This window comes from Apodemus sylvaticus, chromosome 8, assembly GCF_947179515.1.
Source record: "Apodemus sylvaticus chromosome 8, mApoSyl1.1, whole genome shotgun sequence".
Lineage (NCBI taxonomy): Eukaryota > Metazoa > Chordata > Mammalia > Rodentia > Muridae > Apodemus > Apodemus sylvaticus.
This window is the reverse complement of record NC_067479.1, coordinates 29,157,576-29,169,909: the sequence shown is the minus strand read 5'-3', so window position 1 is coordinate 29,169,909 and position 12,334 is coordinate 29,157,576.

Below are 12,334 nucleotides of genomic sequence, written 5' to 3'. Positions count from 1 at the left end.
TGGAAACAAACCAGCTGTCCCATGACAGAAAAATAGATACAGAAAATGTGGTTCATTTACACAGTGGAATACTACTCAGCCATTAAGAATGAGAGCATCCTGATTTTTACAGGCAAATGATGGAATTAGAAAATATCATCCTGAGTGAAATAACTCAGACCCAAAAGGACATGCATGGTATGTACTCACTAATAAGTGGATATTAGCCAGAAAATAGTATAAAATACCCAAGACACAGTCCATAAAACTCACAAAGGTCAACAAGCTGGGGGACCCAAGTAAGGATACTTCAGTCCCACTTGGGAGGGAGAAATAAACAACCACAAGGGAGGGTGAGAGGGAGGGTTTTGAGAGGGAAAGAAGACAGAGGAGGTAGGTGAAAGGGGAACACTGGATGGAGGAAAAGGACTGAGGGCCAGAAGAAAGAATGGAAAGTGGCAACCTCAAGAGGTAGGAGGTTGGGGGGACCCTCTAGAATGTTCTGGAGCCCTGAGAGGTGAGAGAAACTCAGGACTCAAAGGGAAGTCTCTAGGGGACATGCCATATAGTGGGTAGAGGGAACTTGTAGAGCCCACCTCCAACAGAAAGACAGGGTATTGAGGGAGGGTTTGCCATCCCACAGTCAAAATTCTGACCCATTTTTGTTCCTGTTTGACTGAACTGAATGGATGGAAATGGAGAAGAGCCCAAGGAAAAGAAGGTTCAGCAACAAGCACACAGTGAAATTCAGCTCAAGGAGAGGCTGCAAGACCTGAACACTATTACTGAGGCTATGGAGTACTCATAAAAAGTGATCTATCATGATTGTTCTCCAAAAGACCCAACAAGCAGCTGAAAGAGTCAGATGCAGATATTTACACCCAAACAGTGAGAAGAAACAGTTGACCCCTGTGTCTGAATTAGGGAAAGGCTGGAAGAATCTGAGGAGGAAGGCTACCCTATAGGAAAACCAGCAATCTCAAGTAACCTGGGACTCTAGATCTCTCAAACACTGAACCTCCAGCCAGGCAGCATACAACAGCTGATATGAAACCCCCCAGCAAATACATAGCAGAGGACTGTTGCTTCTGGGTTTAATCAGAGAAGATGCACCTAACCCTCAAGAGGCTGGAGGCTACAGGGAATTTAGATTCTCATCGGGGACATCCTACTGGAGACAGAGAGTCAGAGAGGAGTTATGGGATATTGAACAATGGAAGGATAGATGGAAAAGGAATAAAATCTGGAGTGTAAAGCAAAAGAATAATAGAATAAAATAAACAAGCAAAAAGCGTTAGTCAAAGTCAAAATAGAAAGTTGGCTGTATTTTGAAATCTCAACCTGCTCCTTCCACAACCCCCTGCTAGGAATATAAGGCCATTCACCTTCAACTAGGCTGAACCTCATAATTATTCTCAAACAGTTCTAATAATTAGGAATCATGCATTCAATGTACCAGTCTATGGGTGTTATTCTTCAAATCACTACACTGACCTAAGTTATGTCTTGAAATTTATTGGTATTATTTAAAATTCTACCATACCACCAGGCTCTCTTCAAGTCAATGCAGCAGTTTCTCAGGAAGATAGAAACAGATCATCCTTAAAATCCAGCAATACCAAAACTTTGGGTATATATTAGGAATATACCCAAAGGACTGCTATAGAGACAGTTGCTCATCCATTTTCCTTGATGCTCTATTATAGCCACAAACTGGAAACTCTCTAAATGTTTATCAGTATACATAAGGATTAAAGGTGTGAGAATTTTAAACAATGAAATATTGTTCAACTGTTAAAATACAGAAATAATAAAATCACAGGCTGATAAATATAAAACTTTCTGTGTGAGGTAACCCAAACCAAGAAACACTAATATAGTATATTTTAACTTATATGTGAATGTTAGTTGTTATATATTCAATAAGCCATCTACAAATCATATAAGAACTGAACCCAATTCTCCTCTACCAGCATGCCCTGGATACCCCATCACACCAGTAAAACAAGATTTGGATTTAAAATCACTGGTCATGATGCTGGTACAGGAACACATGAAGGACATACTTAAAGAAATTCAGGAGAAATGGATCAAAAGTTAGAAGCCCTTGCAAGGGAAACACAAAAATCATTGAAAGAAATCCAGGAGAATACAAAAGCCAACAAGGAGGAAATGCAAAAAACACTTAAAGAAATACAGGAGAACTTTGGTCAACAGGCTGAGGTCATGAAAGACAAAACACAAAAATCTCTTAAAGAAATACAGGAGAACTTTGGTCAACAGGCTGAGGTCATGAAAGAAAATACACAAAAATCTCTTAAAGAATTACAGGAAAGCACAAACAAGCAAGTGAAGGAGCTAAGCAAAACCATCCAGGATCTAAAATCAGAAGTAGAAACAACTAAGAAAACTCAAAAGGAGACAACTTTGGAGATAGAAAGCCTTGGGAAGAAATCAGGGGACAGAGATGCAAATATCAACAACAGAATACAAGAAATAGAAGAAAGAATCTCAGATGCTGAAGATTCCATACAAACCATGGACTCAACAGTTAAAGAAAATGCAAAATGCAAAAAGCTTGTAACCCAAAATATCCAGGAAATCCAGGACACAATGAGAAGACCAAACCTAAGGATTATAGGCATAGATGAGAGTGAAGATTTACAACTTAAAGAGCCAGCAAATATCTTCAATAAAATTATGGAAGAAAACGTCCCTAACCTAAAGAGAGAGATGCCCATGAATATACAAGAAGCCTACAGAACTCCAAACAGACTGGACCAGAACAGAAATACTTCCCGTCACATAATAATCAAAACAACAAATGTTCTAAACAAAGAAAGAATATTAAAGGCAGTAAGAGAAAAAGGCCAAGTAACATATAAAGGAAGACCTATCAGAATCACAGCAGACTTTTCACCTGAGACTATGAAGGCTAGAAGGTCCTGGGCAGATCTCATGCAGACTCTAAGAGAACACAAATGCCAACCAAAACTACTATATCCAGCAAAACTCTCAGTCACCATAGATGGAGAAACTAAGATATTTCACGACAAAACCAAGTTTACCCAATATCTATCCACAAACCCAGCCCTAAAAAGGATAATAGGAGGACAACACCAATACAAGGAGGGAAACTTCACCCTGAAAAAAGCAAGATAGTAACCTTTCATCAAACCCAAAAGAAGTTAAGCAATGAAATTTAAAAAATAACGTCAAAAATGATAGGAAGTAACAATCACTATTCCTTAATATCTCTTAACATCAATGGACTCAATGCCCCAATAAAAAGACCCAGACTAACTGACTGGATACGTAAACAGGACCCTACATTTTGCTGCTTACAGGAAACACACCTCAGGGTCAAAGACAAACACTACCTTAGAGTAAAAGGCTGGAAGACAATTTTACAAGCAAATGGTCTCAGGAAACAAGGTGGAGTAGCCATTTTAATATCAGATAAAATTGACTTTCAACCCAAAGTCATCAAAAGAGACTCTGAGGGACACTTCTTGCAGGTCAAAGGAAAAATACAACAAGAAGAACTCTCAATCCTGAACATCTATGCTGCAAATGCAAGGGCACCCTCTTTCATAAAAGAAACTTTATTAAAACTCAAAGCACACATTGCACCTAAAACAATAATTGTGGGTGACTTCAACACTGCACTTTCCTCAATGGACCGATCAGGAAAACAGAAACTAAACAAGGACACAATGAAACTAATTGAAGCTTTGGACCAATTAAATTTAACTGATATATATAGAACATTCTATCCTAAAACAAAAGAATATACCTTTTTTTCAGCACCTCATGGTACCTTCTCCAAAATCGACCATATAATTGGTCACAAGACAGACCTCAACAAATATAAGAAGATCGAACTAATCCCATGCCTCCTATCTGATCACTATGGAGTAAAAGTGGTCTTCAATAGCAACAGAAACATTAGAAAACCCACATACACGTGGAAATTGAACAATACTCTACTCAATGATACCTTGGTCAAGGAAGAAATAAAGAAAGAAATTAAAGACTTTTTAGAACACAATGAAAATGAAAACACAACATACCCAAATCTATGGGACACAATGAAAGCAGTGCTAAGAGGAAAACTCATAGCCCTGAGTGCCTCCAAAAAGAAAATGGAGAGAGCTTACATTACCAACTTAATGACACACCTGAAAGCCCTAGAACAAAAAGAAGCTATTTCACCCAGGAGGAGTAGAAGGCAGGAAATCATCAAACTCAGGGCCGAAATCAATCAAGTAGAAACAAAGAGAACCATACAAAAAATCAACAAAACCAGGAGCTGGTTCTTTGAGAAAATCAACAAGATAGATAAACCCTTAGCCAGACTGACCAAAGGGCACAGAGAAAGTATCCAAATTAACAAACTTAGAAATGAAAAGGGAGACATAACAACGGAAACTGAGGAAATCCAAAAAATCATCAGATCCTACTACAAGAGCCTGTACTCAACACAACTGGAGAATCTGGAGGAAATGGACAATTTCCTTGACAGATACCAAATACCAAAATTAAATCAGGACCAACTAGACCATCTGAAAATTCCCATAAAGCCTAAAGAAATAGAAGGAGTCATAGAAAGTCTTCCAACCAAAAAAAGCACAGGACCAGATGGTTTCAGTGCAGAATTCTACCAGACCTTCAAAGAAGAGTTAACACCAATACTCTTCAAAGTATTCCACAAAATAGAAACAGAAGGAACACTACCCAATTCCTTCTACGAAGCCACAATTACGCTGATACCAAAGCCACACAAAGATCCAACAAAGAAAGAGAACTTCAGACCAATTTCCCTTATGAACATCGATGCAAAAATACTCAATAAAATTCTTGCCAACCGAATCCAAGAACACATCAAAACGATCATCCACCATGATCAAGTAGGCTTTATCCCGGGAATGCAGGGTTGGTTCAATATACGGAAATCCATCAATACAATCCACTACATAAACAAACTCAAAGAACAAAACCACATGGTCATTTCATTGGATGCTGAAAAAGCATTTGACAAAATTCAGCATCCTTTCATGCTTAAAGTCTTGGAGAGAACAGGAATTCAAGGCCCATACCTAAACATAGTAAAAGCAATATACAGCAAACCGGTAGCCAGCATCAAACTAAATGGAGAGAAACTTGAAGCAATCCCACTGAAATCAGGGACCAGACAAGGCTGCCCCCTTTCTCCTTATCTTTTCAATATTGTACTTGAGGTACTAGCTCGGGCAATTCGACAACATAAGGAGGTCAAAGGGATACAAATTGGAAAGGAGGAAGTCAAACTATCATTATTTGCAGAGGACATGATCGTCTACCTAAGTGACCCAAAAAAACAACACTAGAGAGCTCCTACAGCTGATAAACAACTTCAGCAAAGTGGCAGGTTATAAAATCAACTCAAGCAAATCAGTGGCCTTCCTATACTCAAAGGATAAGCAGGCTGAGAAAGAAATTAGGGAAATGACCCCCTTCACAATAGCCACAAACAGTATAAAGTATCTTGGGGTGACTCTTACCAAACATGTGAAAGATCTGTATGACAAGAACTTCAAGACTCTGAAGAAGGAAATGGAAGAAGACCTCAAAAAATGGGAAAACCTCCCATGCTCATGGATCGGTAGAATCAATATAGTTAAAATGGCCATTTTGCCTAAAGCACTATACAGATTCAATGCAATACCCATCAAAATCCCAACTCAATTCTTCACAGAGTTAGAAAGAGCAATTATCAAATTCATCTGGAACAACAAAAAACCCAGGATAGCTAAAACTATTCTCAGCAACAAAAGAAAATCTGGGGGAATCAGTATCCCTGACCTCAAGCAATACTACAGAGCAATAGTGTTAAAAACTGCATGGTATTGGTACAGTGACAGGCAGGAGGATCAATGGAACAGGATTGAAGATCCAGAAATGAACCCACACACCTATGGCCACTTGATCCTCGACAAAGAGGCTGAAAACATCCAATGGAAAAAAGATAGCCTTTTCAACAAATGGTGCTGGTTCAACTGGAGGTCAGCATGCAGAAGAATGCGAATTGATCCATCCTTGTCTCCTTGTACTAAGCTCAAATCCAAATGGATCAAGGACCTCCACATAAAGCCAGACACTCTGAAGCTAATAGAAAAGAAACTGGGGAAGACCCTTGAGGACATCGGTACAGGGAGAAAGTTTCTGAACAGAACACCAATAGCGTATGCTCTAAGAGCAAGAATTGACAAATGGGACCTCATAAGGTTACAGAGTTTCTGTAAGGCAAAGGACACCATCAAGAGGACAGATCGGCAACCAACAAATTGGGAAAAGATCTTCACCAATCCTACATCAGATAGAGTGCTAATATCCAATATATATAAAGAACTCAAGAAGTTAGACTCCAGAAAACCGAACAACCCTATTAAAAAATGGGGTACAGAGTTAAACAAAGAATTCTCACCTGAAGAACTTCGGATGGCGGAGAAGCATCTTAAAAAATGCTCCACTTCATTAGTCATTAGGGAAATGCAAATCAAAACAACCCTAAGATTTCATCTTACACCAGTCAGAATGGCTAAGATTAAAAATTCAGGAGACAGCAGGTGTTGGAGAGGGTGCGGAGAAAGAGGAACACTCCTCCACTGCTGGTGGGGTTGCAAATTGGTACAACCACTCTGGAAAGCAGTCTGGCGGTTCCTCCAAAAACTGGGCACCTCACTTCCAGAAGATCCTGCTATACCACTCCTGGGCATATACCCAGAGGATTCCCCACCATGTAATAAGGATACATGCTCTACTATGTTCCTAGCAGCCCTATTTATAATTGCCAGATGCTGGAAAGAACCCAGGTATCCCTCAACAGAAGAGTGGATGCAATAAATGTGGTATATCTACACAATGGAGTACTATTCAGCCATTAGAAACAATGAATTCATGAAATTCTTAGGCAAGAATGGATGGAGCTAGAGAACATCATACTAAGTGAGGTAACCCAGACTCAAAAGGTGAATCATGGTATGCACTCACTAATAAGTGGTTATTAACCTAGAAAACTGGAATACCCAAAACATAATCCACACATCAAATGAGATACAAGAAGAAAGCAGGAGTGGTCCCTGGTTCTGGAAAGACTCAGTGAAACAGTATTTGGCAAAACCAGAACGGGGAACTGGGAAGGGGTGGGAGGGAGGACAGGGGAAGAGAAGGGGGCTTACGGGACTTTCGGGGAGTGGGGGGGGGGCTAGAAAAGGGGAAATCATTTGAAATGTAAATAAATTATATCGAATAAAAAAAACAATAAAAAAAAAAAGAAATACCTGCTTCTCATTTTAGTATGGCTTAGCCCTAGCACACACTTTTAATCTAAGAGCTTTCTGTTTAGTGTAGATGAGATTAAAGTCAACCACAAGAGTCAGAACAAGCAACAAGTTCATAGGAAGTAAACATAGGGAGTAAGAGGATGTGAAGAGGACTGATAGAGAGGTGCACAGAAAGGAAACAGGAAGAAAATTTCAGTTTGAAGGGGTTTGTGAAGATGCAATAGAGAAGAACTTCCTTTCATCTGGAAGTCAGCTGAGGAGAAAGGTTGTAGGGTTGTAGGTCCATGTTTGCTTAGCCACAGGGCAAGGCCATTGGGAGGTAAAATGCAGGGAGCTGACCTGTGCTAACCCCATACCACAGTTCGGGCAGTTGTGGGTTGAAGAAAAACACTGCTTTGGGGTAGGGAGGCACCATCTGAGGCATGAGACTGCTGGAACTGTTTCTGAGGTCCAATGGCCTGTGACTAGCCAGGGCTGTCTGGTTCTCATGCTCTTGAACAGCCTGGCACCACAGCTGAGAAAGAGCTGAGCTAACTGAGCTGGGGGGTCCCAAGGCTGTGTCTAGCCTGGGGCCTAGGGGTGAGGCAGTGGTGGCAGGGGCGGAGTTCCTACAGTGAGAGTTCTTGATGTGGTGGTGACAAACTCAGTGTTTTAGAGGCACACTTTGTTCTGTAGCTATGACATTTCTTGAAATCATTTACAAGTAATAATATTATATTTGGAGCCAGGTGCATCTGTGTTTCTAGGACATGGCCCTTCATATGCAGAATGAATATGCACTGGCTTTGTTTTAGGTAAGGCTTGAGTTAGGATGGACAGCTACATCGTGCCATAAGCTGTTCATTAATTTACTGTGATTAAGTCATATTAATTTACTGTGATTAAGTCATACATATGAAGGTCACATGGGCCCAGAACTCAAAATTTTTTTGTGCTATTTTTCAGTTTTGGGTATACAGATGTGTATCCTCCTTTCCAAATAGGCTTAAAATTTTTAGGGCTATGTTTTCTTTATTCTAATGACCTTTTAGAAAGGTTGATACTGCATATTTAAATTAAAATATAGTGTTGAAATATGTTGACTATTTCAATGTTTATGAATGAACCTAAAAAAAGAGTAATTGGGCAACTTTCTGACTTCTGATTAACTCTTACTACAAATATTTCATATTCATAAAGAATGCAGCCTAGGTGATTTACATATTGCCAGATCACAAGATATTTAAGAAACTGTGATCAAATAATAATCAATTACATAATAGTGAATATTCAGTAATATCTCTGGCTTAGCAAATTAAAATTTAAGAGAAATGTGTTCTCTTCCAAGTAAAAACTAATAATGATAGCAACATCATGTATCAAAAATGTAACCTTAAGCAGTTGAAGAAGTGATTGTGAAAATTTAATAAGTTTTAATTTTATGATTTTTGTGCATACTTAACAAAATCTGTGTCTAAGTCTTTTAAGTTAAATGGCTTATATAAAACCAACTCTAATATTTTTTCAGTTTTTAACAAGTTTTATTGTAATTTTGACCAAGGTTTATATCTTTCATGATTAACTAAAATGCCTTACTTCATTTCCACACTAATTTTTATACATGTATTTAAGCACTCCATGATTTCTTTTATCTTGATAGTCCCTCATGTCTGGCCTTGTTCTTTTAATAGACTGTATGCTTAAGAAATGTCAGTCAAATCGAATTTTAAATGTACATTTAGAACTCCCTATTTCTTAGTAGAATAATATTCATATGACCTATGAAGGATAGAAAGATGAAGAATGAGTCATTTAGATTTCATTTTCCAGAGCACATGGCCTTTTTTAATATGCCAACATAATGGATACTCTTGTACAGAGAAGCCAGGAAATTTTTCTCTTAGGCCCATTCCATATTTATCATCTCTGTTGTCACTGGGTACACAAGGTCTATGCACTTTAAAAGAGGATTTCTGTCTAGAGAGCTATATTTTATTTTTCTGCTAGGATGATCAGTGTAAAAATGACAAAGTGTTTGCAGCTTATGTTTAAAAGTAGTTCCTGAAACTAGATCATATCTTTCTCAGTCATGATGGAGTCACCAGTGTGGTAGATTGTTTGATGCTTATTCTACTTGTATAGAGATGAAAGCCCCGAAGAGTCACTTGTTTTAAAATTAATGAACAAAGCAAAGGAGGGGATATTTGTTGTCTTTATGAGTCCAAAGGATGCATGAATCAGCTAAGGCGCAATTGTCACATAGTTGCACTGTATCATACTGTGATGTTATTACTCACTTTCAGAAACTTTGCCAATATAGTCAATGATAAACATCACTATTGAAAGCTTTACTTTAAGTAGGCAGGATATTTCAAAGGTGCTGTAAAGTTTGCGATCGCTCAGAAAAGGTTGCACTGAATCCTTTTACATAAAGCTCTGCTCAAACTAAGGTAAAAGTTTGGATATTTTACAATATTTCAAAAAATAGAGCCACAAGATTTTAATGTCTCTGTATATAAATTATTTTATATATTAGGGAATAAATAATTGAAGAGTAAAATACTGCTTTTGTTAGGCTATTCGAGACTGAATAACATTAATCTCCACTGGATATGTTATGGAAAAGTTTGAAAATACTTTTGGGAAATTTTGAAGTGCTTAATGTTTATGTGTATTGTTTTACTGTCTTCTCATATATATTATATATGATATATGTGTGTGTTTAATGAGGACAGTTCATTGAAATCTGTCATATGCATTGAAGATACTGACAATCCAGCACCTCTGCACCTTCCATTTTATTATCTCTACTACTAGGACCTTATATTTTTCAGTCTCATCCCAAGTATTATGCCAGATTTAAAAATGATTATGTGTACATACATATGAAAACACATACATATTCTGCATATTGGAGAACATGTGGGAAAATATGTTTATCTTTTCATTTTATTTGTCTTAGTTTGCTTAATGTGATAACCTCTGTTTGTTTCCAGTTTCCTTCAAAGAGAAGATTTTATGCCTCTCTATGGCTGAATGAAACCCTATAGTTCTTATAAGCCAACTATTCAATTCAATTAAAATTTAATTTAATTCATGTGTTGATAAACTCCTAGCATGATTTGATTATGTGATTATTGTGATTTTTTTCAATAAACACTAATGTTAAGCTATGACTGTCATAAGCAGATATATTTCTTTGGGATACATTGTTAGAAATAGTGAATCTATATCATGCTTGAGAAACCCTGATACGGATTTCCATAAGGACTTGACAACCTCCCATTCCCATCATCAGGCTATATCGCAGCATTCCACATATCTGTATCCTAACAAAAATTTGTTTGTATTTGTTACACTAATGCTAGCCATTATTGGTTATGCTGAGATAAAGTCCCAGTGTAGTATTGATTTGCATCCTCTGATGGGTAAGATTGCTGGAGTTTTTGGTATGTTTATGACCTTTTACACATCATTCTTTTGATACAACACTTATGAAAATTTAACAATCTTCATAGAGATCGAATAATAATCCTAAGTATCATATAGAAACATAAGTAACTATGAATGGACAAGGCAATCATGAACAATGTATATCATGATGGAAGTAACACAACATTTATTTAATTTATTTTATGCTTAATTTATGTTGTTTAATATAACATTAAAGGTATGTATTCTAAAGCAAAACCTGCAGATATCAAAATACTTGGAAGGTAAAAACAAAAATCAAAATTGTATTCCTAGCTTTTCTGTGAAAATGTAGAATGAAGAGAAAATTTAAATATCTTTGTGTTGATTTTTTATATTTTTGAAATTTTTTTAATTGGTTGTCTTCACTTTTTGTGAGACTCCCTTTAAAAAATCTGCATTGGATATATATGCCAATGCTGTGTTATTAAATCAGACATTACTGAGATTCAAGAGCTTCACTGATATTTAGTGTAAGATAGATAGATTGATTGATTGATAGATAGATAGATAGATAGATAGATAGATAGATAGATAGACATAGACAGACATAGACATAGAAATAGGCATAGACATAAACATAGACATAGACATAGACATAGACATAGGCATAGACATAAACATAGACATAGACATAGACATAGACATAGACAAAGACATAGATGTGTTTTTTTTTTCAAGACAGTGTTTCTCTGTATAGTCCTGGCTGTCCTGGAACTCACTCTGTAGACTAGGCTGGCTTCAAACTCAGAAATTCACATGCCTCTGCCTCCCAAGTGCCTGAGATGCCACTGCCCAACATTAGTGTAAGAAATATTAAAAGGCTTTGTTTGATGACAATGTGTGGAAATTAGTTATGTTTGTTATAAGGTCTTTCATATATGTGTATGCATAGCTGAAATGTTGTTAGCATGGGTTATTTCTGAGTACTATCATGTAGAAATCTGCTAATTTAGATTTTCACCTTGGCATTAATTTTAATTTTTCATTTTTTGTTTTATGTGTATTGGTGTTTTGTCTGAATATGTAACTGCTGTGCATGTGCATGTATTATCACAGAAGGCCAGAAAAATGTAAGATTGTCTCATGATTCTGTTATGAAAAGGAAATATTATTTTCTCACTTGTATTATTCTTAGAAAAATATCTTTTAGATTCCATCTGATACTTGTCAGGACGTCTATGTTCAATAATACATGTGCGAATTCATGCTGGTAAGGATGCAGAGCGAGGGGAACACGCCTCGATTGCTGGTGAGAGTATAGACTTGGACATCTCCTACTGAAATCACCACTGCCGTTCTTCAAAGATAGAAATCGATTTACCTCAAGATCCAGCTATACCTTTCTTGGGCATAAACTCAAATGGCTCTTCATCCTACCAAAGAGATGCTGCTCAGCTGTGTTCATGTCTACTCTATTCATAATGAGAAACAGAATATTAGATAAAAACTGTAGTACATTTTCACAATGGAATATTTGTTCTTTAAAAAATGAAATCATGATATTTGTAGGCAAATGGATGGAACAAGAAAAATTCATCTTGAATGAGATAAACCAGACCCTGAAAGATAAATAGGTG